The sequence below is a fragment of the Podarcis cretensis genome (genome assembly GCF_951804945.1).
Source record: "Podarcis cretensis genome assembly, chromosome: 7".
Lineage (NCBI taxonomy): Eukaryota > Metazoa > Chordata > Lepidosauria > Squamata > Lacertidae > Podarcis > Podarcis cretensis.
Genome location: NC_137176.1, coordinates 14,541,151 through 14,567,702, shown reverse-complemented (window position 1 = coordinate 14,567,702; position 26,552 = coordinate 14,541,151). Strand labels below are relative to the sequence as shown.

The 26,552-nt window shown below is 44.9% G+C and overlaps 1 long non-coding RNA gene across 7 annotated transcripts in view; it reads left to right on the top strand.

Moving 5' to 3' along the window:
• The window catches only part of LOC307220952, a 47,344-nt gene extending 29,054 nt beyond the window's left edge, over positions 1-18,290 (top strand). For 4 of the 7 annotated variants that reach the window (XR_013841196.1, XR_013841199.1, XR_013841200.1 and 1 more), the window contains 2 exons: positions 13,209-13,438; positions 18,011-18,290. This is a non-coding gene — a long non-coding RNA (uncharacterized lncRNA). Of the gene's footprint in view, positions 1-4,118; positions 4,207-11,297; positions 11,437-13,208; positions 13,439-18,010 lie in introns of those variants that run through there. The other 3 variants (XR_013841197.1, XR_013841198.1, XR_013841202.1) reach the window with 3 other exon arrangements.
• The last annotated feature ends 8,262 nt before the right edge of the window (positions 18,291-26,552 follow it).

Genomic DNA, 26,552 nt, shown 5'->3' with positions numbered 1-26,552 from the left:
GCCTCTTATGTTTTTGCAGGCCTTTTGTCTTTTCGGTTTCATCTAATCTTGTATCTCCCCTCCCCCCCTTTCTTACTGTGTCCAAGCATATGACAAATAGACTGGAAACAACCTTATGTTTCCCTACAGGCTTGGTTCCTTCACCACCTTTATAAAGGTGAAGAACTCCTCAAGTGGTTAAAATATGCTATTTAGACTCCGCATATGCATGGCTCATTATGTCTCTCTTGACGACTTTTGTCAGCAAGCCGTTTCTGTCAATAATTTTCCGCTTCGCTGTGCTGTCCATTAAAATTCCATTATAGGGCATTTGAGGTTTGACAGATCTGGGAGCTGTCATCTAGTCAACTAGACATCACCAGTTTCCTTTCAAATCCGATATTGTCATCTTGATGGTGCTGAGTAATTTCCATTCTTCTCTTGCTCTATAGCTTGTCCAGGGCAAAGAGCATTGCTCTTTCCTGTAAGCACGGTTGCTATTCAACGGTACCCGATAACGGCACTGAGGGCAGCAATTGGGTGCTATTCTGAACTGTTCTGCAAAGGGGCCAGAAAACTGGGCTCCTAGGTTTCTGGTTTTTCATTTTGAGCTAGCTGCAAGATGAGCAAAGGGCAAATAATAATAATAATAATAATAATAATAATAATAATAATAATATATTTATACCCCACCCATCTGGCTGGGCCTCCCCAGCCACTCTGGGCAGCCTCCAACTGAATATTAAAATACAACAATCTATTAAACATTAAAAGCTTCCCTAAATAGGCTTCAGATGTCTTCTAAAAGTCTGGTAGTTGTTTTCCTCATTGACATCTGGTGGGAGGGCATTCCACAGGGCAGGTGCCACCACTGAGAAGGCCCTCTGCCTGGTTCCCTGTAACTTCACTTCTCGCAGCAAGGGAACTGCCAGAAGGCCCGTGGAGCTGGACCTCAGTGTCCAGGCAGAATGGTTGGGGTGGAGACGGCCTTTCAGGTATACTGGACCAAGGCCGTTTTAAAATGTTTTTAAAGCTGCACACCTTTGGTAAATAGACAGGACTTACGTTGGGCTCCCTTCCTAGACCTTTCCTCATTCACCTCCAAAGCCAGACAAAACTGTTAGTTCCACCCCAGGCTCAGAACGTGTGATCACAAGAACAGGCAACTCTATTTGCCAAGCTTCTGATTAAATGCCTCCAAAATTAGCGGTGGAAGTAGCTGGAATCGCAGAGAGCTTAGAACCTTAGCTAGCAAGTGGCTTTACTGGAGAGCTGTGATGCTAAAGTGTCCTATGATAGCATACTGCCAGGCCACCAGATCCATGCAGATTGTTAGTGAGGGTTGCGCTTAAACCACAGGTAAGCAATCCCGAATCACAACTTACTGAAACCAAAGCCTGGTGGAATCTACACACATATTAAAAACACTGTGAAAATGCTTTCAAAAAAAGTTTTGAAAAACACATTGGATTTTGCACAACTCGCTATCGCCATCTAGTGTCACATTTGTGTATCGCCCTTGACAACACATTTAACACGTTTTATTTTCAGCTGTGTAGCTGAGTCCCCTGTATCATCTTTGTTTATCTCAGGGAGATGGTTATCTTCAAAACTGTATAGATAAAAAAGTGCACTATGGTTGGTAGAACTTACTGTATCAAACGAAGCATCACCCGCAGGTCTGGCAATGTAATTCACATCAGTGAGCGCAAATTGCCACAGGATGCCATATTTAGTACTTGCGGAAAACAACAACTTGCCTAAGCACATGTCTGAGGAACCAGGAAACTGCAATCTTGATGGAGTGGGGCGAAATGGAACTAGTTTCAAAGCATTTCAGTTCAGATAATCTCAGCATCTCTGTATTATGAATTATTGTAGAAGGGATAACAGCTAATCTCCTTATAGATGTGATACCTTAACCCCACAAGGCCTTGGCAATACCAGGCATCACTCGGTACTTCAAGTGCAATGTTTCTGAGTATTTCATCTTCTGTATACTATAACTGATACATTGGCTACAAGTACCCTTTGGTTCTTAGAGTAGAGACATCACCTTGCCAATAAAGGTCCGTATAGTAAAAGCTATGGTTTTCCCAGTAGTGATGTACGGAAGTGAGAACTGGACCATAAAGAAGGCTGATTGCCGAAGAATTGATGCTTTTGAATTATGGTGCTGGAGGAGACTCTTGAGAGTCCCATGGAATGCAAGAAGATCAAACCTCTCCATTCTGAAGGATATCAGCCCTGAGTGCTCACTGGAAGGACAGATCCTGAAGCTGAGGCTCCAATACTTTGGCCAACTCATGAGAAGAGAAGACTCCCTGGAAAAGACCCTGATGTTGGGAAAGATGGAGGGCACAAGGAGAAGGGGACGACAGAGGATGAGATGGTTGGACAGTGTTCTCGAAGCTACCAGCATGAGTTTGACCAAACTGCAGGAGGCAATGGAAGACAGGAGTGCCTGGCGTGCTCTGGTCCATGGGGTCATGAAGAGTCGGACACGACTAAATGACTAAACAACAACAACCCTTTGGTTCACAGCAGAGCATCTGAAGGAGGCAGAAGCCAAAATATTTTGCTTTAAGACTTTAATATCTCTGCTCTGACAGTCGCTGTAAAAAATATACAATCTTCATGATTAACTGCATCCTCTGGGAATGCAAACTTGTCTGAAGTGCTGTTCGATGCTTGAAAAAGTGTTTGGGTAGAGTGGGGGTTTGGCTTTATCTTTTAATTAGCACACAGTGTTGAAATATATTTCACATCATTTTTAATTTGTATGCCATCTTTCCACCTTCCTGCACTCAAGGCAATTTACGGCCTGCATGAATTGCAAAGTAAATGAAAACCAGTCATCCTAGAACAATTCAAAATGGATCTAAAAATAAACAATTAAGGCAATTCAAGAATCTGTCCACATACCATATTTACCAGAGAAAAACAAAATATCAGCAAATGACAATAGAAGGAACCCCCCCCAATCAATTACAATAGATGATTAAAATGTAAGCAACTAAGACAATACATGAAATGCAACTAACTATGGGGAAAGATCTATTTTGCAGCTAGGCCATCTTATGTGTGTTGTATGTTGGAGAAGAGAAAGTACGAACTGAGAGCTCTTGTATGGCAACCAAGAAGTGAGGTGGTTCTTGCCATGATGAGATAGCACCACCCAGCAGCCCAAGATTTTACTTTCTTGGGCTCCATGATCACTGCAGATGGTGACAGCAGCCACGAAATTAAAATACCCCTGGTTCTTGGGAGAAAAGCAATGACAAACCTAGACAGCATCTTAAAAAGCAGAGACATCACCTTGCCAACAAAGGCCTGTATAGTAAAAGCTATGGTTTTCCCAGTTGTGATGTATGGAAGTGAGAGCTGGACCATAAAGAAGGCTGATCGCCGAAGAATTGATGCTTTTGAATTATGGTGCTGGAGGAGACTCTTGAGAGTCCCATGGACTGCCAGAAGATCAAACCTCTCCATTCTGAAGGAAATCAGCCCTGAGTGCTCACTGGAAGGACAGATCGTGTTGCTGAGGCTCCAATACTTTGGCCACCTCATGAGAAGAGAAGACTCCCTGGAAAAGACCCTGATGTTGGGAAAGATGGAGGGCACAAGGAGAAGGGGACGACAGAGGACGAGATGGTTGGACAGTGTTCTCGAAGCTACCAGCAGGAGTTTGACCAAACTGCGGGAGGCAGTGGAAGACAGGAGTGCCTGGCGTGCTCTGGTCCATGGGGTCACGAAGAGTCAGACACGACTAAACAACTAAACAACAACAGCAAGCAGCCCCAGACAAGAACCAGGTCAGAGATAAGAGTCAAGGATTCACGGTGCATGCACTGCTCCTGTAAGGAAGCTAGCATGCCCATCTTGGGCTGATAAGGTAATTGGCTCTCGTCCACTGATTGTTGTTAGCTATTCTGCAGGAGCTTCTGCCTTCCCCTCACTGGTGGTCCTCCTACTACACACAAAGAGGGCTCAGCTACATTAGTAAAGAAACAGCGATTTGAATGCACTATAAACACGCAACACCAGATGGCGGCAGAGAGCAGGGAATTTTAAAACACAATTTTCCGTAGAGATTTTTTTCTTTCGTTAACATGATCTAATTTCTGACTTAATTATAGCACTATTCCTGCATTTAGATCCACCCTGAGACACCGCTATCACCGCTAATTCAACTAAGAAAATGCTTTGGATAACCAGTTGTAGCAGGTCAGTAATTTAAGTGTTGATGAAGTGCGATGATTTCCCATGATGGCAGTCTGTGAACCATGGCAAGCAATCCAGAAATGGAACTAATGATACATTTTAGGAAAATGTAATAGAAACTGCCAAGGATTACACCCAGAAGCTTGCTTTTTAAAAGATGCTATACAATGTAGCAAAACATTGCTTTTTTTTGAAGAATTCATGAAAGACTAAAATAATACCTGTTCAAGATTATCTAGCAGGCATTGCAATTATTTCTAAATTAAACGGAACGAATAACTCTTTTTTCTTGCACTTATAGATTGATTTGCAATTGAAGCATGCAAAGTTAATGATAGAACTGTGCTGAAATTTTCAAGAACTTCTTTAAAAGCCATTGGATGGACAGACAGGTGGAATAGACACCATTACACAGGCGGACCTTATGGATGTAGTGACTAGAGAATGATCTGATCCACTGGGTCTTCTGCTTTGTTCGTTTGTTGAACTTTATGAGTTACTTCTGTTGAAATTTGATACAATGAATAGCATACCTTATTTATCTAAGAACACAGCCGGTTACGTCTCCTGTGTTTAGTGTGCTTAGTTCCCTTCATACAGTGGGACTTCCCTTCTTGCCCTATACTTATCTCTTCCCAAAATCTGCTCAAGTAGTAACTAAGGTAAATTAGAAATGGCTGTATGGGAGGAGCGGAATCACTTTTGGGTGTCGCCAGCGAGGAAAGGAAGCTAAGGGGTACCTGAGTTGTTTCGGTTTTGTATAGCTTTGTATAAGCACACTGTTAAGCAAAGCTCGTTCCTTCTAATCTAGTCTCTGTGGGTCATTTGAAACCTTGCAAATGATACAGCTCAAGAGGTTCCCCCAATGCTCCGGAGCAGATTTTGAGGATGAACTTGGATGGGGCTGAGGGAGGGTGGGAGTTGGGGGGACAGTGATCTGACACTGAACAACAGTGTCAGATACAACTCCTTGTTTTTATGATGGTGCTGGGAGTTTTGTGATCTCATGGACAACCTCTGGCTCACTTGCTGTCGGGAGTCCAGGCCCCCAGCTTGATAACGCAGTAAGCGTAGGTAATTAAAAAGGATGATTTATTGCAAAAACAAACAGACAGCTCTGGACAGCTCTAATGCAGCCGCTAGCATTATTACTCAAGATGACACTTCTGAAGACTGCTTCCTGTGTCAACAGAATATATGGAACTTCCGCACCTTACATCTTTTGTTTTGCTTCCTGTCTAGAAGCCCTCCTATTCGCCGACCCCTAGGACTGATTGGATCATCTCCAACCCCTTCTGTTTCCAATAAACTCTCTGTGTGTCTGTTCATGCCTATTTGAGCATCTGGAGAGCTTAGGTTGTGTTCCAGCCACTGCCTCCTCAGCTGGCCGGTCAAGGTGAGGAAGAGCCAAAGGTTGCAGCTGCTGGCTCTCCCCTGTCTGACTAACATCAAAGCAGCCTCCCTGTTCTTGGCTGCTTTTTGCAGTTGGCTGCAAACCTTCGCTCGGAGCTGGCTCATTCCTGACACTTGCTTATTAAAGTGGCTCTTGTGAATGATCCAAAAATAGGCACAGTGTAACCTTAGACCTAGGGGATGCTGATGGTGCTGTGGGTTAAACTGCAGAGCCTTTGACTTGCTGATCAGAAGGTTGGCGGTTCAAATCCCCGCGACGGGGTGAGCTCCTGTTGCTCGTTCCCTGCTCCTGCCAACCTAGCAGTTCAAAAGCACGTCAAAGTGCAAGCAGATAAATAGGTACCGCTCCTGCGGGAAGGTAAACGGCATTTCCGTGCGCTGCTCTGGTTCGCCACATGACCCGGAAGCAGTTTAGTCATGCCGGCCACATGACCCGGAAGCTGTACGCCGGCTCCCTCGGCTAATAAAGTGAGATGAGCACCACAACCCCAGAGTCGGCCACGACTGGACCTAATGGTCAGGAGTCCCCTTACCTTTACCTTAGACCTATAAACTCACCTCACCTCCGACTGTAACTTTTCCTTGGTGCATCATCATCATCATCATCATCATTTTATTATTTATATCCCACCCATCTGGCTGGGTTTCCCCAGCCACTCTAGAAAATTATGCTTGATTTTTCCAGTTCACAGAAGAAAAGCTGAACTCTCACTTGAGCTCCCATTTGAGCGGCGTTCAGACACAACTAGAACACTCCCTTGCAGAAAATTGTGGAAATGCAATGGTGTGAACTGATTTTCAGAAATTGGTATATTCTACGCAGTACTAATGGGCTGTCTAGCCCATTTGAAACTACCTGTGTACATGGAAAATCAGTGATGAATTTGAAATAGTACCCTAGCATTATGATAAGCTTCTTTGGGCTTTTTGTGCAACGTTACCAAGATGAATTTAATTTGGGGCAGAAATGTCCTCCTTGTTAGAGACACCCTGTAATAATAGCACCAACATAAATGACAGAATGAACTGTGATACCTGAGCGTATCGTTTCACTTCTAGTTAGTGTTAGATTTTATAAAGCTTCATGTCTTTCCACTTTAAAAAATTTAGGCAACGCTTCTCAAAATGACAAACTACATCAGCAATCCTGTTTTCTTCAGTAGGCTATATTTATTTTATTTCAGCACAGTGACAAAAGAACTGTCAAGTGAGTGGAAACTTCCTTTGGATAGTTTTCCAGAGCATAAACCGTTTCAGGTTTCTTTGTTGAGAGAGGAGTATGCCGAGCTGTCATTATTCTGCATTGACAAATTTAGGTAGCTTGCTGTTTTAATCAGGACTGACATTTGAAAAAGAGTTGTGCCTATTAAAATGGATCAATTCACTTTTATGAATTACTAATGAGGGAAACTCATTTTTTATTGTAAACTCCACATTAATGATACATTTAGAATGAGATCACTGCTTTCTTAAGGAAGTTTTAAACAGGTTTACATTGTGGATGGCAAATACAGGATGAAAGAGTGCAAACAGTACGTGAGGAAATTGATATGGCAAGGCCTGCCTTATTTTATTATTTATGGGACTTATTCATCATATTATACCAAAGTTTCAAGGTGATTTAACAATGACAGACAATCAGTGGCGTAGCGTGGGTTGTCAGCACCCGGGGCAAGGCAAATAATTTGCGCCCCCTAACCCGTGGATTTTAGTAGGGGCAGAGAGCTGCTAGTGCGAGCGCGCCCCCCCCATGTTGCGCCCGGTGCGGCTGGCCCCCCCTGCACCCCCCACGCTACGCCACTGCAGACAATGCAATAAATTACATATAAAAAAATAAAAACAACAACACAAGTGGTCACATAGTAATCAAACTCACTTCTCCCCAATAGCATTATGCATGCATGTCTTTATTATTATTATTATTATTTATTACTTTTACATAAAAGTTATACACCATAAACATTTTCACACGTATTTTTTAAAAAGGGTTCTTTCAAACCTTGAGACCTTCTTCCTTCCCTCCATGGGTTCCAATTCTAAATTTTATTCCTGCATCTTTTACTGTAATTTATCTGTTATATAATCATAGTATCCAAAATCCATCTTACATTTCAAGTGTCATTGTATTCCTGCCAGTGATTTCAACTGCTTACAGTGATCTCTCAAGTATGTTGGAAAGTTATTCCAGTCTTTTTAAAAATACTTGGTCTTCCTGGTTTCTGATCTTTCCCATCAGTCTTGCCATTTCTGCATACAGTGGTACCTCGGGTTAAGTACTTAATTCATTCCGGAGGTCCGTTCTTAACCTGAAACTGTTCTCAACCTGAAGCGCCACTTTAGCTAATGGGGCCTCCTGCTGCCGCCGTGCCGCCAGAACACGATTTCTGTTCTCATCCTGAAGCAAAGTTCTTAATCCGAGGTACTATTTCTGGGTTAGTGGAGTCTGTAACCTGAAGCGTATGTAACCTGAAGCATATGTAACCCGAGGTACCACGGTATTCCATAAGCTTGGTCTGCCACTCTTCTCTGGTCAGTAATTATGCATGCATGTCTATGACTTCTGTAGATTCTGCTTTAAACCTGACCCCAAGTATTTTACCTTGGATATGAGTTTGTGTGTCAGTGCAACACAGGATCCCTATAGCGTAGGTTGGAATCTTCAAGATTCAATGATGGTTGTTTAGCATCAGATCCTTCATCATGCATAAGGAGCAGTAAGTGATTGGCAGCATGTTGTCAAGTATCTTGATGGCCATGAATGGCCACGACAGCCTCACAAAAGCAACCATCATATACATCGTATATCCAGGGTTGTAAAGACTGCAGAGAGAATAATTGGGTGCACTCTTCCCACCTTAGATCAAATCTATGCTGCCAGGTGCCATAAGAAAGTGGCAGAGATAGCGCAGGATAGTACATACCCCGGAAATGATCTGTTTCAGCTTCTGCCTTTTGGAAGAAGGTATAGGGTTATAAAGGCCAGGACTAGCCGCCTGAGAAACAGTTTCTACGCTAATGCAATTCTGGTTCTAAACGCAGCATAAGGGGTCTCTATAGTATAGTGTATTTTAAAATGGGGTTTCAGAGTTTTTAGGGGTTTTGAACATTTTATGCAGTTTTATAGTAGTTTTATGTAGTTTTTCAATTTCATTGTTCTGCATGGGACAATGACAATAAAGATATCGTATATCGTATATCGTATATCGTATATCGTATATCGTATATCGTATATCGTATATCGTATACCATATGCCCAAGTGGCCACAAATTTGGTATTTTCTGCATTTTGTATCTTTACCCATGGGTCTTCTTATTGTTTTCTTCCTGCTGAAACTTTACTGCCTCATGAACTTTTGCTTTTGAGTTGATTCACGTCCCCCACCGCCAAACAATATTCTCTGTCAATGTGTGCACATACCTTGCCATTATTTGTAGTCTCACATGATGCTGATCCCGGCTGGCATTTTACCTCAGATATTAATATTAATATTTATTAAATTTATACACCTCCCTTCATCAAAGGACCCCAGGACAGTTCCCAGAATAAAATACAAGACAAAACATAAGTAAATAATGAAACCAAGACTACAAAACAATACCCCCTTCTCCTTCCCACAGACATATTTAAAAGGCTGTTGGATATTAATCAGCCAAAGGCCTGGTTGAAGAGGAACATTTTGGCCTGGTGCCTAAAAATATATAATGAAGGTGCCAGGCGAAAATCCCCGGGGAGAGCATGCCACAAACAGGAAGCCACTACAGACAAGGCCCGTTCTCGTGTTTCCACCCTCCAGACCTCATATGGAAGTGATATACAAAGAATGGCCTCAGATGATGAATGTAGAGTTTGGGGATGTTTATATGGGGAGAGAGTTTATATGGGGACAGAGTTTATATGGGGAGGTTTATATGGGGACGCGGGTGGCGCTGTGGGTTAAACTACAGAGCCTAGGACTTGCTGATCAGAAGGTCGGTGGTTCGAATCCCCTTGACAGGGTGATCTCCTGTTGCTTGGTCCCTGCTCCTGCCAACCTAGCAGTTCGAAAGCACATCAAAGTGCAAGTAGATAAATAGGTACCACTCTGGCGGGAACGTAAACGGCGTTTCTGTGCACTGCTCTGGTTCGCCAGAAGCGGCTTAGTCATGCTGGCCACATGACCCGGAAGCTGTACGCCAGCTCCCTTGGACAATAAAGCGAGATGAGCGTCGCAACTCCAGAGTCGGTCACGACTGGACCTAATGGTCAGGGGTCCCTTTACCTTTACCTTTACATTATATGGGGAGAGGCAATCCCCATTATCTCTCATATGGGTGAATTGTTGCCATTCATCTCTATGCAGAAAGGTAAAGGCTTGCACTAGGGCGATGTCCTTCAAATTTCTTCCCCAAAAGAGTACAGCTCCCATCAACCCCATCGAAATCAGCCAATGGCCAGGGATTATAGGAACTGGACATTCAAGGCTGAAAAACACTGCACTGTGAGACTTTGTTTAGTTAAGGACAAATCCTGCCTTGATACTGAGTAGCCTGGTGCTCCCTGACAAAGAACTTACAGAGAAACACACTGCATCCTTTTGGGGTTACACAAACCCTCCATTTACACATACGCCACTCTTTAATAACGACGGGAATTTTCTTATTACTATAACAGACAAGGTCATCACCCAAGAACATCTCAATCAATGGCCACAAAACTGCCTTTCCTTCTCTTTATACATATTAAAAAAACCAGAGGCACAAATAACTCCTGCACTTCCCATGGGGCTGCAGCGAGCTCGGAGGTGGTTTGCAGAAATTCGTTTGAAAAATTGCTGGATGCTGATCAAAACACAGCTGGCTCCTGTGATTCCTTTCTGCAAACTGAAGGCAAATATCCAAGATGTCACTGTGCAACTGACACCTTCCAGATGGTGCAGATGCCTGTGGATTGGCAGGGTGCTGTTTAAGCACATTTACGCGCGGAACAGCAAGTGAAGAACAAGTGAGTTTTCTGCCACCATGGGATTTTGCTCCCAGCTTGAGGCTCCGTCTCTTGTTTCATACAACATGGAGCAGATGTGGAAACTTCTGCTTTCCATGAAAGGCTCAGCCAATTGCAGAAGTTCTAACACCTAAGGCATGGGAAAGGACCTTGGGTTGCTAGGTAGCACAAATGGGGAAGAATCTATTGTCCCATATAGGTCAAGGTCAAGGTAAAGGACCCCTGGATGGTTAAGTCCAGTCAAAGGGGACTATGAGGTTGTGGCGCTCATCTCGCTTTCAAGCCAAGGGAGCCGGCATTTGACCACAGAGAGCTTTTTGAGTCATATGGCCAGCATGACTAAACCACTTCTGGCACAGCAGGACACTGTGATGGAAACCAGAGTGCACAGAAACACTGTTTACTTTCCCACCGCAGGGGTACCTATTTATCCACTTGCACTGGTGTGCTTTTGAACTGCTAGGTTGGCAGGAGCTGGGACAGAGCAACGGGATCTCACCCCATCGCGGGGGTGCAAAACACCGACCTTCCTAATCAGCAAGCCCAAGAGGCTCAGTGGTTTAGAGTACAGCATCACCCATATCCCTTTTGTCCCACACGGTCTCCATGGAAACATTGAAGAGCATCAGTTGAAAAACACACATGCCACCAGCAGCAGCAATAGCTAAGGCCTAAGGACACAGTCCATCATGATCCCACCAGAGACTTGATCAGTCACCACTGCCTTTTAAAATAATATTATTATATATCAATTTTCACTTATTGCCAGCTGCCTTTAAGGCCTACTGTCAGGCAGCAAGGCAGGATATAAATATTGCGGATGGATAAATCATAAAGAGGTATTTTATCCAAATTACAGATCTGGACAGTTTTACCTTTTGGAAAACACAATTACTTGTTTGGTAAGAGGGAGCTGTAACGTAAAGGTAAAGGACCCCGGATGGTTAAGTCCAGTCAAAGGCAACTATGGGGTAGTGGCGCTCATCTCATTTTCAGGCAGAGGAAGCCAGTGTTTGTCCACAGACAGTTTTCCAGGTCATGTGGCTAACATGACTAAACTGCTTCTGCCACAACGGGAAACCATGCCAGAAGCCAGAGCACACAGAAATACTGTTTACCTTCCTGCTGCAGTGGTACCTATTTATCTACCTACACTGGCATGCTTTCAAACTGCTAGGTTGGCAGGAGCTGGGACAGAGCAACAGGAGCTTACCCCGTTGCAGGGATTCGAACCGCTGACCTTCTGATCAGCAAGCCCAAGAGGCTCAGTGGTTTAGACCACAGCGCCACCCACATCCTTGCAAGTGGGAGCTGTGATTGATACTAGAAGCATTTCTCATGGTGATCGGTTTTTTTTGGCCTCAGTAAAACCAGAGGTGGCCGAAAATGAAACCATTTGTAATTTGCACCCCTGCTAATACACCACCACATTTGTATGAGTTACGATTGAAGGCAGAAACTTGCTTTTCCTACGAAAGTTACATAGACTGATGTATGTAAAACCAGGAGTCTATGTACCGGTAACTTTCTTAGGAAAAGCAAGAGCCTGCCTTCAATCATAACTCCAGGAATGATCCGGGCTTTGATATTATTGGGGATGATGATGGAAGAGAATTGTTTATTCACAAGTATATGCTGAGTTCTGTCTGAGGGGCATCTCAAAGACTAGTTTGAGAGATCTGAAACTTCTGCTAGGCAGGACAAGCCAAAATAGAGGCAGCAGAAGCACATTCCTCTGACTAAAGGGAGACGGCTTATTCATTTCCCAGTATCTAAGGATACATGGACTGAACACTGAATCTGTGGAGCCCTTAAGACATTGCACAGCAATTCTGTTGAAACTAACAAGAATGAATGAATGAAATCAGCATGAACAGAATATTAAAAACTCATAAAATCTGCCCCATTAACCTCAAACCTCCTCAAGTTTATTCCAAGCACATTAAAGTCTCTCTAATGCAAAGCGGTAATTAGATTAATACGTTTTTAGGTATGTGTGTTTCTGCTGGGGAAAAAAAAACCCAAACCTCAAGATTTATCATTCAGGTTTGTACATTCTGGACATCAGCAGGCCAAGTATAGCAATATATCCAGGCAGCTTGCAGATTTTAATACAATGCTAATAGCTAATATTAAAAGGTAAAGGTAAAGGTACCCCTGCCCGTACTGGCCAGTCGTGTCCAACTCTGGGATTGCGTGCTCATCTCGCTTAAGAGGCCAGGAGCCAGCGCTGTCCAAGGACACTTCCGGGTCACGTGGCCAGCGTGACGAAGCTGCTCTGGCAAACCAGCACCAGCACAGCGCACGGAAACGCCATTTACCTTCCCGCTATAAAGCAGTACCTATTTATCTACTTGCACTTAAGAGTGCTTTCGAACTGCTAGGTGGGCAGGAGCTGGGACCGAACGACGGGAGCTCACCCCGCCGCAGGGATTCGAACTGCCGACCATACGATCAGCAAGTCCTAGGCACTGAGGTTTTACCCACAGCGCCACCCGCGTCCCTTTAATAGCTAATATTACATTGAACCAAAGTTGTCGTTCTTTCTTTGGGTGTGACTCACACTTTTATTTCATCCTGAGGATTTGGTAATTTCACTTATTCCTGCTAGGTGCTATCGTGGCACAGACACGGACCTAGAAAACATATGAGGGCCAGAAAGCCCATCTGCAGATGAGCAAACAAAATACTGCAATACAGAAGCTCCAGCAACCAGCAGGGATTTCTGAACCAGTAGGCTACACCATCCAATTGGTCAGTTGAAGCCCTCGAGAGAATATAGAGCGCTAGACCTCAAGCCAAAGGTCAACCACTTTAAGAAATCTGTTCTTCACTAATGAGGTGAGGTTTGAGGCAGTCTCCAGGCCTCGCGCAATATATATAGGGTTCAGTTCTGATCTGGGGGGGCTGTTGGAACAAGCTGCCTTTCCAAGAGCTGTCCATAAATTGCCCATGCCTTGCTGCAGATAGTGATCTTTTGCTAACCATTCATCCCTTTTATAATACAGTATTAATTTATTGGAGGATGGATGGCGGCTAACAGATTGAGGTTGAATCCTGACAAGACAGAAGTACTGTTTTGGGGGGACAGGGGGCGGCCGGGTGTGGGGGATTCCATGGTCCTGAATGGGGTAACTGTGCCCCTTGAAGGACCAGGTGTGCAGACTGGAAGTCATTTAGGACTCACAGCTGTCCATGGAGGCGCAGGTTAATTCTGTGTCCAGGGCAGCTGTTTACCAGCTCCACCTGGTACGTAGGCTAAGACCCTACCTCCCCGCAGACTGCCTCACCAGAGTGGTGCATGCTCTAGTTATCTCCCGCTTGGACTACTGCAATGCGCTCTACATGGGGCTACCTTTGAAGGTGACCCAGAAACTGCAATTAATCCAGAATGCGGGAGCTAGACTGGTGACTGGGAGTGGCCGTCGGGACCACATAACACTGGTTCTGAAATATCTGCATTGGCTCCCAATACGTTTCCGAGCACAATTCAAAGTGTTGGTGCTGACCTTTAAAGCCCTAAACGGCCTCGGTCCTGTATACTTGAAGGAGCCTCTCCGCCCCCATCGTTCAGCCCGGACACTGAGATCCAGCGCCGAGGGCCTTCTGTTGGTTCCCTCATTGCGAGGTAGTGAGGTTACAGGGAGCCAGACAGAGGGCCTTCTCGGTAGTTGCGCCCGCCCTGTGGAATGCCCTCCCAGCAGATGTGAAGGAAATAAGTAACTATCCTATCTTTAAAAGACATCTGAAGGCAGCCCTGTTCGGGGAAGTTTTCAACATTTAACGCTGCATTGTTTTTAATACTTGATTGGGAGCTGCCCAGAGTGGCTGGGGAAACTCAGCCAGATGGGCAAGGTATAAATAATAAATTATTATAATTATTATTCCACAATGAACATCTTATTTCCCTCTTAAGGTGTCCTCTTGAAAACAACAATCCAGACCAGACTTCTTGTTCACTGTGTTCTTCCTCAGAAGTTTTCTTTCTGGTCCAGAGAGGGAGAGCATTCTGTTTCACATGGATAAATCCTTATGCCAATGGAGCCAGTAATTTATTGCTCCACTGAATACAGCCCATAGTCTATCCTGGTTTAAGGCAGTATCTTATGTTCCTGTGTCCTGTGAGATTTTATGTTATTTGCAATTAAATATTGTCTGCTGTTAAACATGAACAGGAGCCAAAGTTCTTAGGTTGATGCTGCAAAGAGAACAATACGCCCCCCCCCCCATTCAATTCTTTGAGAAACAACACATTTGTAATTTTCACCACATTACTTTTAATGAGCCGGGCTAGTTGTGAGCCAGAATCAGATTTGGTTTGTGGCCTACAGACCTGTGGTGACATAAATTATTTCTTATACAATAGGCTCTATTATGAAGCTTCGAAAGTTGTTATTAATGAGAGCTGGCTAAGGGCTAGGATGGCTTTAACCATGCTGCCTGTAGCTGGGATCAGCTGATACTGAAACAGCTCCTGGGGGCTAATTCTAGTGAGCAAATGGAAGAGTCTGGAGATGAGTTGATCACATTTCCTTGGGCTGATGTCCTGAACACCCAAGAAGCCACCAGCATACATAGCAAAACAACTTGCCCTTGATGGTTGGGAGTCAAGTAGCTACTCTCTCCGGTAACCTCAATGCCAAAAGATTGCAGATTATTATTATTATTATTAATATATTATTTATACCCCACCCATCTGGCTGGGTTTCCCCAGCCACTCTGGGCGGCTCCCAACAGAATTAATGATGATGATAATAATAATAATAATAATGTGATAATAAAACATCAGACATTAAAAGCTTCCCTAAACAGAGCTGCCTTTGGATGTCTTCTAAAAGCTAGATAGTTGTTTATTTCCTTGACATCTGATGGGAGGGCATTCCACAGTGTGGGTGCCACTCCTGAGAAGGCCCTATAACCTCATTTCTCTTAGTGAGGGAACAGCCAGAAGGCCCCTGAAGCTGGACCTCAGTGTCCGGGTTGAATGATGGGGGTGGAGACGCTCCTTCAGGTATACTGGGCAGAGGCTGTTTAGGGCTTTAAAGGTCAGCACCAGCACTTTGAATTGTGCTCGGAAATGTACTGGGAGCCAATGTAGGTCTTTCAAGACCGGCGTTATATGGTCTCGACGGCCACTCCCAGTCACCAGTCTAGCTGCCGCATTCTGGATTAATTGTAGTTTTGGGGTCATCTTCAAAGGTAGCCCCTTGTAGAGTGCATTGCAGTAGTCCAAGAAGAATTTATCATCTTGATAGGCATATAACTCTTTCCAGCATCTGATGAAAATTTCCTGTTCTGCAAAGGCCCTCATGTGTGCATGCCAAATTAGAGCTAGGGTGGAGTGGTGGCAGCAATAATGGCTCAAATTTGGGATTCACTGTGGTCACACCCACACATTGAAATCACACTCAATGCACATTTAAAGCACATGGAATCTTGGGAACTGTAGTACATTAAGAGTGCTGCAAATTGCACCTTGGTGAGGGGGAACCTACAGTTCCCAGAATTCTTTGGGGGGAAATCCATGCGCTTTAAATGCAGGTTGAAAGTATCTGGTGTGGATGTGACCTAAGTGTGTGGACCACTCCAGTTACAAATAACAGTGGAAAGTTCTTTCCCCCTCAAAACAGAGTCCTTTTTGCTGGGGATAATTAAGTCTGAAATTCCCAGGTGTCAAAAAAAAAGCTATTTATATACACTACAACTGCAGCCCGTGTTTTGTTAGCCCCAAAATGGAAAACTAGTGAGGTCCCAACCAAAGAAGATTGGCAACTTAAGTTGATAGAATATGCACAATTTGCAGACTTACCATATAGAATAAGAGAACAAGAAGAACATACGTTTAGAGAAGATTGGAAAATGTTTATTGAATATAAGGGAAATAATTGTGTACAGCTGAAAAAGTTGGCAGCATTAAGATAAATTCAACAGTGCAAATAAGTTGTGATGGATACAATAATGGTATACTGAGTGGTATAGTTTTTGTAAAATATGCAGGGATGTTAGATATGTAAAATGAACCATGGAAAGAGAAGGAAAGTCATTGATATCTTAAGGATATAAAATGAGTATTTTAAATTGTAAAACAGAAAATTTAATAAATATATATATATGAACAAATAACAGTCGACATCTGATTTGTTAGTCTGGATATTATTCAGGTTTACCACACTAACAAATCAGATGTGAAAGGGTTTGCCTAGCTCTACCCAGAGATCAGAATAAAACTCATTCGGGTCATTGAGTTGTGAGTCAAGGACCCGCCGCCCGCTTGAGGATAAGAAAGGCACAAGGACGCAGTATATTAGGTTAATGGGCTAAAAAAGGCCACAACTTTATTGATTACAGCATGTGAGTGATATTGGCTTAGGCACTGGATAAAATAACAGAGCGTGACTCCACCCCCTCAGGGGGAAGTGAGTCTATCAAGGGTTAACCACCAGTAAGAGGAGTTCGTTGATGCAAATACAACTGGAAGCTCCCTCTGTTGTCACTGGGGGTCGTGCCATGGCCCTAGCCACTAGCAAGGGCGTCGGACAGGATCCACGACCGCCAGATTCCTTTAACAGAATACCCAAAAGTGGAGGTTAGGCGATGGCCACACCCTGCCCTCCAATACACAAACATATTCCAATGCCTAACCGCCAATACCAAAAAGTTGTGACGATTTGCTACGAGGTAGGTGAAAAACCAAGTGGCCAGTGCCAATTTGCCAGTTGGATAAAAATTCCTACCAGGCCCCTTGGACAACCAAGGCGACCAACCACAGGTCCATAGCAAGGTCAAAAACATAGAAATGAACTAAAAGGAGGGTGGGTGGGTGATCTTTGTCACAGAACAAACCTCAAATGAAATCCATGTATGGGCAAGACCTTAGAAGTGGTCCTTAACAGAAAGCTCTGACCATTGGTTTGAGAGACACAGTTTGGTATGGCTATAACTTACTAAGTACCTCCCATCTATGTATTGGCAGTGAGTGATAAGGATGCTAAAGATGATATGAAGCAATCTGAAATTCTTTCACTATATATGGTTGTGTGTGGGAGGGAAGAGATGCTGAATGGCTACACAAGTGATATTTCATTGCTTTGTTTTCCTGTAGAGACTGTATATTATTAATGTCGCACAGATATTGGATGGGTGCTGCCAAATCTAATTGCATTACTCGTAGTGGGAAAATAAACCAGGAAGGATGCTAAGACATAGATAGAGCCTGACGGCTTTTTAGAAATCAATGCTTGCAGCTCTCTCTGTTCCAAGTTCCATGAGAATAGATTCTGGATGGTGTGCAACTCAGGCTTGTTTATAGGCCTCGGGAGACGGTGTGGCTATGTATGAAGAGATGATTGCATAATTTCACATATATTGTATAATTTATGCTACGATGAATGGATTCTCTTTAATGTTCCCAAGATGTCTTGGAAGATCCAAGGGTTATTTCTGTCCACCATGAAGATGCAAGGAGACTACTATGGCAGCTCCTCCTGTTTAGAGACGCCAAAGTTGTGGAGAACGCAACCGTTTTCTATTCTGCAGTGCAAAAAGAATAAAGAATCCTGCTATCTCTGAGAAAAGAAACTTCTGAATGTTCCTGAATCTTTCATGATAACACTAGTGTGAAGAAGGATGTTTTTGGTGTGGGAGGTATCTCAACTCCCATTTGTCATGGAAATAAAACTGGAAATAACACCCACATTTTAACGACAGCATGCTACTTTGTTGAGGTCTCTGTCTTTAACAACAATATGTATTCATGGCTGACGGTCTTCTTCTTTGGCGATCACTCATAGCCAAGTAAGATTGTCTTCCATACTCACGGTTATAACAGTGAGTCCGTAAGTGACTGTGGAGGCCAATTCTGGATGCACACGGGCTTCCACAGTGGGGACATAGGTTTCTGGGCGGGAGTTGATTACGGTGTGGATTTACCAAGTGTGCCTTCCTCTTAGCATGTTTCTCCTGTTTCTCCTGAGTTTGAGTGTCTTCAAAGCCCATGACACCTTTGGTAAAGGCTGTTCTCCAATTGGACTGCTCGCAGCCCAGTGTTTCCCAGTTGTTGGTGTTTATACTACCTTTTTTAAGATTTGCCTTCAGAGAGTCTTTAAACCTCTTTTGTTTTTGTTTTTTTGCAAAAAATTTATTAGTTTTTACAATATCAACGACAAACAAAAACATAAAACAAACAAAACATAACAAACATAAATCCTAACCTTATTGAAAATAACAGTTATTTACTTTGTAAAATGTCTTCCTCGTTTCCCCTTAGTTGAATTTCACTGCATATCCTTATAACGGTTTTCCAAAACCCAATTTTAATACCCTTTAAATTAAATGTTAACATCTTTAAATCTTTTCCTTCTTGTATTAAACATATTATTTTGTCAGTTAACAACCATCCAATTTATAGATACAGTGGTGCCTCGCAAGACGAAATTAATCCGTTCCGTGAGGCTCTTCGTATAGCGGTTTTTTCGTCTTGCGAAGCAAGCCCATTGACAGCTTAGCGGATTAGCGCTATTAGCGGTTAGCGGCTTTTAGCGGATCAGCTGATAAGCGGCTTATCAGCGGATCAGCTGATAAGCGGCTTAGGGCTTAGGAAAAGGGGGGGGAGGGAAAAAACCCTGCAGGAACTCGCAAGACATTTTCGTCTTGCGAAGCAAGCCCATAGGGAAATTCGTTTTGCGAATCGCCTCCAAAATGGAAAACCCTTTCGTCTAGCGGGTTTTCCATCTTGCGAGGCGTTCGTCTTGCAGGGCACCACTGTACAATCCTAAGCCCATTGAGTATCTGGACGCTATTTCCAGTTATTTTAGCTTAACGAATTTAGCTAAATAATCATTAAATTTCTTCCATTCTTCATGGTGTTCCTCCTCCTTCTGGTCGCAGACTCTTCCGGTTAGATCGGCTAGCTCCATAAAATCCATCATCTTCATCTGCCATTCTTCTAATGTTGGTAATTCTTGAGTTTTCCACTTTTTAGCTAACAGAATATGAGCCGCAGTTGTGGCATACAAAAATAGATTAACATCTTTCTTGGGCAAATCCAAACCTATTATTCCAAGAAGAAAGGCCTCTGGTTTCTTTGAAATGTATATTTCATCATTTTTTTCAATTCATTATAAATCTTTTCCCAGAAGTCTTTCACCTTGGGGCAGGTCCACCACATATGAAAGAATGTTCCTTCCTTTTCTTTGCATTTCCAACATGTATTATCACAGTTATGATACATCTTTGCTAATTTTACAGGAGTCAAATACCATCTATACATCATCTTCATAATATTTTCCTTTAACAAAGTACATGCGGTGAACTTCACCCCTTTCTTCCACAATCTTTCCCAGTCCTCAAACATTATATTATGTCCTAAATCTCTTGCCCAATCTGTCATCACCGATTTAACTTGTTCATCTTTCGTATGCCACTCCAGCAAAAGCTTGTACATTTTAGATAAGTTTTTACCTTCAGTATCTAACAACTCCATCTCCAACTTGGATTTTTCCCAGGCAAAACCATTTTTCTTATCCAGTTTATACAGTTCGTTAACCTGGTGGTAATGTAACCAATTTAATTTATCTTTAATTTGCTCAAATGGTTTTAATTTATAACCTTCCTCTTCTATTAATAAGTCATAATATCTCAACCATTTGGTATCCATATTTAATTTTTTCTGGGCCTTTGCCTCCATTGGTGAAAGCCATCTGGGTGTCTTTCTTTCTAAAAGGTCTTTGTATTTTATCCAAACATTATACAACGATTTCCTAATTATATGATTTTTAAATGCTTTATGGGCTTTTACTTTATCATACCACAAAAATGCATGCCAACCAAACACATTATCAAATCCTTCCAAATCTAGTAAATCTGTATCTTCTAATTTCATCCATTCTTTAATCCAACAAAATGCAGCAGCTTCAAAATAGATTTTTAAATCTGGCAGAGAGAATCCCCCTCTTTCTGTAGAATCCGTAAGTAATTTGTATTTAATTCTGGGTTATAATAATAATAATAATAATAATTTATTATTTGTACCCCGCCCATCTGGCTGGGTTTCCCCAGCCACTCTGGGCGGCTTCCAACAGAGATGAAAAATACACTAAAATATCACATATTAAAAACTTCCCTGAACAGGGCTGCCTTCAGATGTTTTCTGAATGTCAGGTAGTTGTCCATCGCCTTGACATCCGATGGGAGGGCATTCCACAGGGCGGGCGCCACCACCGAGAAGGCCCTCTGCCTGGTTCCCTGTAGCTTTGCTTCTCGCAGGGAGGGAACCGCCAGAAGGCCCTCGGAGCTGGACCTCAGTGTCCGGGCAGACCGATGGGGGAGGAGACGCTCCTTCAGATATACTGGACCGAGGCCATTTAGGGCTTTAAAGGTCAGCACCAACACTTTGAATTGTGCTCGGAAACGTACTGGGAGCCAATGTAGGTCTTTCAAGACCGGTGTTATATGGTCTCGGCGGCTGCTCCCAGTCACCAGTCTAGCTGCCGCATTCTGGATTAGTTGTAGTTTCCGGGTCACCTTCAAAGGTAGCCCCACGTAGAGCGCATTGCAGTAGTCCAAGCGGGAGATAACCAGAGCATGTACCACTCTGGCGAGACAGTCTGCAGGCAGATAGGGTCTCAGCCTACGTACCAGATGGAGCTGGTAAACAGCTGCCCTGGATACAGATTTGACCTGTGCCTCCATGGACAGCTGTGGGTCCAAAATGACTCCCAGGCTGCGCACCTGGTCCTTCAGGGGCACAGTTACCCCATTCAGGACCAGGGAATCCTCCACACCTGCCCGCCTCCTGTCCCCCAAAAACAGTACTTCTGTCTTGTCAGGATTCAACCTCAATCTGTTAGCCGCCATCCATCCTCCAACCGCCTCCAGGCACTCACACAGGACCTTCACCGCCTTCACTGGTTCTGATTTAAAAGAGAGGTAGAGCTGGGTATCATCTGCATACTGATGAACACCCAGCCCAAACCTCCTGATGATCCCTCCCAGCGGCTGCATGTAGATGTTGAAAAGCATGGGGGAGAGGACAGAACCCTGAGGCACCCCACAAGTGAGAGCCCAGGGGTCTGAACACTCATCCCCCACCACCACTTTCTGAACACGGCCCAGGAGGAAGGAGCGGAACCACTGTATGACAGTGCCCCCAGCTCCCAGCCCCTCAAGACGGTCCAGAAGGATGTCATGGTCGATGGTATCAAACGCCGCTGAGAGATCCAGCAGAACTAGGAAACAGCTCTCACCTTTGTCCCTAGCCCGCCGGAGGTCATCAACCAGTGCGACCAAGGCAGTTTCAGTCCCATGATGAGGCCTGAATCCCGACTGGAAGGGATCCAAATGGTCCGCTTCTTCCAGGCGTGCCTGGAGTTGTTCAGCAACCACTCGCTCAATCACCTTGCCCAAGAATGGAAGGTTTGAGACTGGGCGATAATTGGCCATCGTGGCCGCATCTAGAGATGGTTTTTTAAGAAGCGGTTTAATAACCGCCTCTTTCAGCGGGTCTGGGAAGGCTCCCTCACGGAGGGAAGCATTCACCACCCCACGAAGCCCATCGCCCAGTCCTTCCCGGCTAGCTTTTATAAGCCAGGATGGGCAAGGATCCAGGAGACAGGTGGTTGACTTCACTCGTCCGAGCAGCCTGTCCACATCCTCGGAGGTAACAGCTTGGAATTGATCCCACACAACTTGACCAGACAGGACTCTAGCACTCTCCCGCCCCGGCCCTGCTCCCACGGTGGAGTCTACTTCTTCCCGAATCTGAGCGATTTTATCTGCAAAAAACTTTGCAAAATCATTGCAGGAGAACATGTGGCCCGTACTGGGCCCCGATGTTACAGGTGGTTCCGCTAAATTGTGAACCACCTGAAAGAGTCTCCTGCTGCTGTTTTCTGCAGATGCAATAGAGGCGGTGAAGAAAGTCTTCTTCGCCGTCGCTATCGCCACTTGGTAGGCTCGACGTTGAGCTCTAACCTGTGTCCAGTCAGATTCAGAATGGGTTATCCGCCACCGGCGCTCTAGCCGTCTCAACGATTGTTTCATTGCCCTCAGATCCGTGGAAAACCATGGGGCTCTCCGGGCTCCATGCAATCGGAGAGGGCGCTTCGGAGCCAAACAGTCAATAGCCCTGGTTAATTCCGCATTCCAGCGGGCCACCAGGGAATCGGCTGAAAGGCCATCAACATGGGATAAAGCATCCCCTACCACTCTCTGGAAACCATTTGGATCCATTAAGTGGCGGGGGCGGACCATCCGAATCGGTCCCACCTCCCTGCAGAGGGGATGGGTCGCAGAGAAGTCCAGTTGCACCAGGAAGTGATCTGACCATGGCACTTCTTTCGTTTCACTTTTACTTAGTGTCAGATCACCAACATCCGTAGAGGTAAACACCAGGTCCAAGGCATGTCCGCGGCTATGGGTTGGGCCAGACTTATTCAGGGACAGCCCCATGGAGGCCATGCTTTCCACGAAGTCCCGAGCGGCCCCTTGTAAGGTCGTGTCGGCATGGATGTTAAAATCCCCTAGGACGACCAAGCTAGGTGTCTCCAGGAGAACATCCGCCACGACCTGAAGCAGCTCGGGCAGGGAATCCTTGGTGCAGCGGGGAGGTCGGTACACCAAAAGGAATCCTGTACTGCCCCTATTGCCCAACTTCCAGAACATGCACTCAGAAAACTGGGTCTTCCCAATAGGACGCCTGGTGCAAACTAATGACTTCCTAAAAATCACTGCAACCCCCCCTCCCCGCCCACATGACCTGGGTTGCTGTGCGTAAGAGAAACCTGGTGGACAAGCAGCGGCAAGGACAGGCCCATCTGCTTCATCCAACCAAGTCTCTGTTACACATGCCAGGTCAAGTCCTCCATCCATGATCAAGTCATGGATGGCAGTGGTCTTATGAATCATTGACCTGGCATTGCACAGCAACACTTTCAGGTCATGTGGGTATCCCTTGCTGATTCTAGTATTCATCCGGTCAGGACCAGACCCGGAGGCAGGGATAGTCCTCAGACAACGACTAAACCTGCCTCCTCTGTAATGACATGGTCTGGTCTTAGCGTAACTCCTCCTCCTACCCGAGATCACTGAGATCGGTTGTCCCAGTGCATCCCCCCCTGTGGAACATGCCCCAGCCATTTTGTGGGCTGGGGCCCACTCCCCGGCAGCCCTGACCCCTCCCCTTAAGAACAAAATAACCCCTTTAAAAAACAACAACAAAAAAGCAACAACACAAATAAAACAATACAAACAAAAAACAATAAAAATTATAAAAATTACAAAAACATAAAATCAAACAAATTCCCAGGCCCAATAAACATCCACCCCACCCCACCCCACCCCACATACAAAAAATTCAAAATAAATTTTTTAAAAACATTTTAAAAGCACTCTGCACCCCTCCAGCAGTAACAGCAAGTGTCCTAGTGAGGCCCGTCAGGCCCCGCCCCAGGCCAGATGGTGAGTGGCAGGAAGGAGCAGGGCCCTCAGACACTCACATACAGGAGAGTCCTCCTGGGCAGCAGAGCGCAGCAGTCCCTGTGAGGCTTCAGGCCCCGCCCCAGGCCAGATGGTGAGTGGCAGGAAGGAGCAGGGCCCTCAGACACTCACATACAGGAGAGTCCTCCTGGGCAGCAGAGTCCAGCAGTCCTTATGAGGCTTCAGGCCCCGCCCCAGGCCAGATGGTGAGTGGCAAGAAGGAGCAGGGCCCTCAGACACCCACACAGGAGAGTCCTCCTGGGCAGCAGAGTCCAGCAGTCCTTATGAGGCTTCAGGCCCCGCCCCAGGCCAGATGGTGAGTGGCAGGAAGGAGCAGGGCCCTCAGACACTCACACAGGAGAGTCCTCCTGGGCAGCGGAGTGCAGCAGTCCATGTGAGGCTTCAGGCCCCACCCCAGGCCAGATGGTGAGTGGCAGGAAGGAGCAGGGCCCTCAGACACTCACATACAGGAGAGTCCTCCTGGGCAGCGGAGTGCAGCAGTCCTTATGAGGCTTCAGGCCCCGCCCCGGGCCAGATGGTGAGTGGCAGGAAGGAGCAGGGCCCTCAGACACTCACATACAGGAGAGTCCTCCTGGGCAGCAGAGCGCAGCAGTCCCTGTGAGGCTTCAGGCCCCGCCCCAGGCCAGATGGTGAGTGGCAGGAAGGAGCAGGGCCCTCAGACACCCACGCAGGAGAGTCCTCCTGGGCAGCAGAGCACAGCAGTCCTAGGGTTTCCTCCCCTGCCAGATAAATCTAGAAAGAGCTTTTTGCCATTCTTTAAAACATTTTACATTGTCTATAATTGGGAGGGCTTGAAACAAAAAAAGCATCTTTGGCAGCACATTCATCTTAATCACAGCAATCCGGCCCATTAATGACAATTTTAAGTTAGACCACACCTCTAAATCTCTTTTAATTTCATTCCATATTTTCTCATAGTTATCCTTATACAAATTCAAATTTTTCCCAGACAGGTTCACCCCCAAGTATTTAATTTTTTCCACAAAATCTAGGCCCGTTTTTTCTTGTAATATTTTCCTTTCTTCATTATCCAGATTTTCCCCTATTACTTTGGTCTTGCTCTTGTTTAATTTAAATCCTGCTACCTGCAGGTGGCGCTGTGGGTTAAAGCCTCAGCGCCTAGGACTTGCCGATCGAAAGGTCGGCGGTTCGAATCCCTGCGGCGGGGTGCGCTCCCGCTGCTCGGTCCCAGCGCCTGCCAACCTAGCAGTTTGAAAGCACCTCCGGGTGCAAGTAGATAAATAGGGACCGCTTACCAGCGGGAAGGTAAACGGCGTTTCCGTGTGCGGCTCTGGCTCTGGCCAGAGCAGCGATGTCACGCTGGCCACGTGACCCGGAAGTGTCTCCGGACAGCGCTGGCCCTTGGCCTCTTAAGTGAGATGGGCGCACAACCCCAGAGTCTGTCAAGACTGGCCCGTACGGGCAGGGGCACCTTTACCTTTACCTTACCTGACCAAACTCATGTATTAGCTCCAGTTCTTTAACTGCACTGGAGTCTGGATCTTGTAATGTCAGAACTAAATCATCAGCAAAGGCTTTTAATTTGTATTGTTTCGAACCTACTGTAATACCTTTAACTTGTTCGTCTTTTCTAATCATACTTAGCAAGACCTCCAGAACCGAAATAAACTGCAGAGGGGACAGTGAACACCCTTGCCTGGTTCCCTTCTCGATTCTGATTTCCTCTGAAACCACATTATTTACAATAATTTTAGCTTTTTGTTCTTGATAGATCGCTATAATACCGTTTATAAAATCATGACCTATCCCCATACTCTCTAAGTTATGTAACATAAAACTCCAAGAAACATTGTCAAAGGCTTTCTCAGCATCAATAAACATTAACATTGCTTTACAACTCTTTCTTGCTTCTAACTTTTCCAAAATATCCACAACATTTCTAATATTGTCTTTCATATGTCTTCCAGGCAGAAAGCCTCTTTTGTTGACCACCAGCATTACACTTTCCATTTTTAAGCTAGGAAAAGAGTAGTTTCATTGGAAGACGATAATCAGGCATCCGCACAACATGACCAGTCCAACAAAGTTGATGCTGAAGAACCATTGCTTCAACACTGGAGATCTTTGTTTCTTCTAGTACACTGGCATCAGTTCTCCTGTCTTCCCAAGTGATGTGTAAAAAATTTCGGAGACGCTGTTGTTGGAATTTTTCAAGGAGTTGGAGATGGCATTTATAAGTGGTCCATTTTTCACAAGCATACAGTAAGGTTGGTAGTACAATAGCTTTGTAAACAAGCATTTTGGTTTCCCTGCGAATGGCCCAGTCCTCAAACACTCTGCACTTCAATCGGGAGAAAGCTGCGCTCACAGAGCTCAAGCGATGTTGGATTTTGGCATCTATGTCAGCCCTTGTGGACAGATAACTGCTCAGGTAGGAGAAGTACCATTGCGTGGCAATTCCCCTCCTCCAAGAGAAATAAAGACACAGGACACATTATGT